The sequence below is a fragment of the Leuciscus leuciscus genome, assembly GCF_965113295.1.
Source record: "Leuciscus leuciscus genome assembly, chromosome: 7".
Classification (NCBI taxonomy): domain Eukaryota; kingdom Metazoa; phylum Chordata; class Actinopteri; order Cypriniformes; family Leuciscidae; genus Leuciscus; species Leuciscus leuciscus.
The window spans coordinates 42,855,681-42,861,055 of NC_138731.1; the positions used below are offsets into that span (position 1 = coordinate 42,855,681).

A 5,375-nucleotide genomic window follows, 5' to 3' on the forward strand; every position below is an offset into this window, starting at 1 on the left:
CCGCCACAGAATAAAGTAAAGGTAATTGTGACTTTTTTCTCTCACAATTGCCAGTTTACAACGCGTTTGCATTGCGAGTTTACGCAATTCTGACTTTATAACACGCAATTCTGTAAATGTAAACTCGCAATTGTGAGATAAAAAGTGGCAATTATCTTTTAAAATGTTTTATTCTGTGGCGGAAACTTAAAGCTTCCATAGTTCAGACTAGAAGTCAACATTTATTTCAAAAGCACATTTCAAAAAAGCACAGAGATATCAACACACACTATACAGAACACACAACAGCATCAAACACCATTAAGAACACACACATACTGTATGCCGATAGACTGAAGTCAGATTGTTGCTCAGAGAGAAGGCATGTGCTGCCGTTTTGTTATGAATCTATTGTGAACTGATGAAAAAATATATCATAGTGCCTTTGTGCTGATGGGAAACAGGATTCTTATCTCGTGTGTGGTTTAGACATTGTGAATCATTTTGCAAGTAACTGTCAGGGCAAAGTCCAACTGAAGACACACACACACACACTTCAGTTGGTGCTTCCTGCATTTGTCTCCAGTCTTGTGAAACTGTTTTGAACATCATAAAAAACACTAGGCCTGGTGTGTGCATGTGCGAAACTCAATATCACATTGCTGGGGCATTCTGGGTGGTTGTCAGGGCATTGCTATGTGGTTGCTAATGTGTTCTAAGTGGATGTTAGTGTGTTGCTGTGTAGTCTGAAGGGTGTGTAGGTGGTTGCCAAGGTGTTGCTATGTGGTTTATAAGGTGTTCTTTGTGGTTGTGTTTGTGTTGCTAGGGTGTTTGGGGTGGTTGCCATGTGGTTGCTGAAATGTGCTGGTTGTTGGTGACTTGATTTGTGGTTAAAAGGGTTTTCTGGGTGGTTGTCAGTGTGTTGCTATGTGATTTCTAGTGTGTTCTTTTTGGTTGTCAGTGTGTTGCTATATGATTTCTAGTGTGTTCTTTGTGGTTGTCAGTGTGTTGCTATATGATTTATAATGTGTTCTTTGTGGTTGTCAGTGTGTTGCTATGTGATTGCCAGGCCTTTGGTATGTGGTTGCTAAGGTGCCCTTAATGGTTGTGTGTTGCTATGTGGTTGCCTGGGTGTTCTGGGTAGTTGCCACATGGTTGCAAAGGTGCAGTTGCTGTGTGGTTGCTAAAGTGTTCCGATTGGTTGTTGCTGGGTTGCTAGGGTGTTCTGGGTGGTTGCCAGGGCATTACTACTGTATGTGGTTTCTAATGTGTTCTTTGTGGTTGTTAGTGTTGCTATGTGATTTCCAGGCCTTTGTTATGTGGTTGCTAAGGTGTCCTGAATGGTTGTGTGTTGCTATGTGATTGCCAGGGTTTTCTGGGTAGTTGCCACATGTGGTTTCTAAAGTTTTCTGATTGGTTGTTGGTGTGTTGCTATGGGGTTCTTGGGTTTTCTGGGTGGTTGCCAGGGCATTGCTACTGTATGTGGCTTCTAAGGTGTTCTTTGTGGTTGCTGGTGTGTTGCTATGTATTTGCTAGGGCTTTCTAGGTGGTTGCAGTGTGGTTGCTAAACTATTCTAAGAGGTTATTCTGGGTGGTTGCCAGGATAATGCCATGTGGTTTCCAAGTAGGGTGTTCTGAGTTATTGTTAGTGTGTTGCTGTGTGGTTTCTAGGGTATTCTAGAGGGTTGCTAGGGTGTAGCTACGTGGCTTATAATGTGTTCTTTGTGGTTGTGTTTGTGTTGCTATGTGGTTGCCAGGGCGTTGTCATGTGATTGCTAAGGTGTTTTGAGTGTTTGTCAGTGTGTTGCTGTGTGAGAATGTGTTACGCGTGGTCAGTGGTGTCTTTCTATGCAGTTGCTAGGGTGTTCATGGTGGTTGCCAGGGCGTTGCTACTGTATCTGGTATCTGAGGTGTTCTTTGTTGTTGTTGTTAGTGTGTTGCTATGTGGTTGCCAGGGCGTTGTCATGTGATTGCTAAGGTGTTTTGATGTGTTTCTATGCAGTTGCTAGGGTGTTCTGGGTGTGAAGGGCATAAATGCTGTCAGACTCCAGGCAGCTGAGGATCGTTTGGTGATTTGTACTGGTTTCTCACACTTTCCCAGGGTTCGGCTCGCTGTCTGGACCTCTTAGGACATGACAAAAGCCAGGTCAACAAAGCCTAATTTATTAGAGGAGGACACAATAGCTGCTCTGAGGGAGAGGGGAGGCTCCTGCATCTGTGTGTGAGAGAAAGAAACGGGGCCTAATAATAATAATGAAACAATAGACAAACCCAAGTGTTTCGTTTGAGTGACTCCGTCCGTTTTTTTCTTTCTTTCAGATTTCAACTTGGCAGCAGTTTTCTTAAAAGAGTAAGTTTCTGAAAACTATTTCACCCCAAGATCACAAGAAAGAAATTACGTTTTGCTTAAAGCATATAAATCTGTTTTTAAGATAATTTTTTAATATTTTTTTTTTTACCTTCCACTCATGTTTTTGCTGAGTTTTGAATAAATACGTGCATGTTTCATTTGTCATCATTAAATTATAATTATTACAGTGTTTCAGCCAATCTGCTCTCACTGTATTGGCATTAAGGTATTAAAAAAAACATATCTGTCAGCCATTATTTTCATAACAGTAACCCCCCCCCCCCCCCCCACACACACACACAAATTATAATTACTATAATGCAAAACAATCTAATTCTCATTACTGTAATGTGAAAAAATTATTTATTATTTATAATTCAAATTATTTATGCGTCATAGTTGTTTTATCTACTGCCTTCCATTTATACTAGAGCTGTCAAATCAATGAATCGTGATTAATCCCATCTAACATATATATATTTACAAACTTTTATGTTAGATGCGATTAATCGCGATTAATTGATTTGACAGAATTAATTTATTCTGATTTAAATATTTTTGGTAATACACCAAAAATGAATATATTACAGAGAATCTAATGGAAATTACAACACATTGTATTCACATCCAATAACATTGGAAATGAATAAATGAATGCATTGCATTTTTCAAATTGGATGATTTACGTGATTAATTGAGCTCTTGGTACCGAATGCAGGAGAAGCCAGAGTCCTTTAAAATGATGCCACCCGCTTCCACTTTAATTATACGGTGTCACGCGGTGCTTGATTCTTCAAACAGACCTTTGCTTTTGTCTTCCGTCTCCCTCTTTACTTTTTTTCCAGCCGTCTGTTGTCCAGGAGATGGATGGTTTCTGAGGAGCATACATTACGGAGAAAGCCTGCCACCATTGTGATTATGGCTGTAATGGCCTGTTTTTGATCAAATAACACCAAAGGCATCTCATCCGCACGCCTCTCGCTTTCTCATGCTGGTGCATGAAGGAGGAAAAGGTTAGCGTTGACCTGACACAGCTAATTAAAAGGGACAACGTTCAGCATTAATATGACAAGACATAAACTGACAGTTGGCATGGAAATGTGCATACCAGATGCCGTGTGCACACCACCAGACATGTGCCGTTTTCTCACGTCCTTTGTTAAGACAATATGGTGTTTGCACACAGAACGGCATGGCAGATTTGCATGATTAACCTAGAAATACATGATTTGATTTTACATTTTCCGAAGAAAAAGATGCATTTTACCATGCAAAAGTCATCACCTGCATACAGGTAAACTCGAAACATTAGAATATCGTGCAAAAGTTCATGCATTTCAGTAATTCAACTTAAAAGGTGAAACTAATATATTATATAGACAAATTACATGCAAAGTGAGATATTGCAAGCCTTTATTTGTTATAATTTTGATGATTATGGCTCACAGCTTATGAACATTTTCAAATTTGATTAGGGTTTGCTTAAGCTGTAAGCCATAATCATCAAAATTATAACAAATAAAGGCTTGAAATATCTCACTTTGCATGTAATGAGTCTATATAATGTATTAGTTTCACCTTTTAAGTTGAATTACTGAAATAAATGAACTTTTGCATGATATTCAAAAATTTTTTTTCGAGTTTCACCTGCAATCACTGTTGTTTTTATTCAGCAACATAAAATACAGAAGTAATACTGTCTTGTGATTTTGCTAACGAGTCTAATTGGGACTACAAAGATTTTCGGAGACATTAAACGTCATCACGCTGTCAACATCCTAATATACTTTCACAACCTTATTGTGTTTCACGCAAACTTCTAACTCAAACTTTCAAGGGAAATGTTTTTAAACAAAAACCGAGAGTTGCCAGAAGCTTAATGGTTGTGATGTTGATGTGGTCGTGTATGTTATTGCCTACAAAATTCATAAAAGTTGTGTTAATTTGTGTTAAGACTGTCATTATGAACCAAATGTGTAAGAATCACAAACTTTTTGTTGGTCACAGAGCTTATTTTCTGCAATAATCCAAAGGCCATTGGTAAAATCCAGTTTGGTTTTGTCGAAGGAACTTGATAAACGTCAAAAAACGTCATAACTGCAATGCTCTAGTCTATAGAGCTAATACAAAGCTTACAAAATGTGATTTTCCAATGTGTTTTTTGGCACATTTGTGGTTTAAGGCCTCTGAAGCATGGCTTTAGATGGATAAACACACAGCTAATCAGGACAAATATCAAAAATATCATTGAAAGTGAGTTTTCCGTTCACATCTGTTTCTTTTGGTCGTGATAAACTCATTAATGTTTCTTAACAATAGTGCTTCTCTTTCCTTTTGTTCTGTCCCCGTGCTCTGCCGTCTCTAGCACTGGTCTTCATCTGTGAGTGTGCCCCAATTACCAGAGCCAAAACAAGCAGGACCATTAAAACAGACGCCCAGTGGAAGGAACCAAGAGGCTGCTGGGTAATACAAGTCCTGTGATCCTGTACTCATTCATCTTGTCAAATCAACACTGCTCTTGCTGTTCACTGGATGATAAGTGTTTCCTTTTGGAACATTCCTTAATAGATAAAAAGCCAGGGATTTTCCAGGGTCATATGATAACACTTGATTCTTGCAATGGCCAGATTGTTCTCTTGATCCGGAAGATTTAAGAAATCGTTTGGTCTCAATAATGCTCAGTTTTGTGTGTGTGTGTGTGTGTGTGTGTGTGTGTGTGTGTGTGTGTGTGTGTTGCTGTTTCAAGACAAACATAATCAAAACACAATCATCACTGTTTGATTGAAATAACATCCCTAAAATGGATTCTGTCCTAAATGATTCATTTAGAAATATTCATGCATGATTAAAGAGGCTATATGTATTAATCTTTTTATTTTTATTTTTTTTTGCCAACGTGTGCACAATTTGTAACAAATCATAAAAAACGAGACCTTCCCCAACCTCGTCTATAAAAAGCCTGTTGACTGATTTTTATGCGAAGGTTTCTCTGGGAAAATCCAAAGGAAGTGACGTTTACACTCCCGAAAGCCTCTCTTCCGTTTAA

The 5,375-nt window shown here is 38.6% G+C and overlaps 1 long non-coding RNA gene across 1 annotated transcript; it reads left to right on the forward strand.

The window, feature by feature from the left end:
• The first annotated feature begins 524 nt into the window (after positions 1-524).
• LOC309503901 lies at positions 525-5,110 on the forward strand. Its single transcript, XR_014207928.1, has 3 exons — positions 525-2,329; positions 3,175-3,342; positions 4,695-5,110. It is a non-coding gene; the product is annotated as an uncharacterized lncRNA (long non-coding RNA).
• The last annotated feature ends 265 nt before the right edge of the window (positions 5,111-5,375 follow it).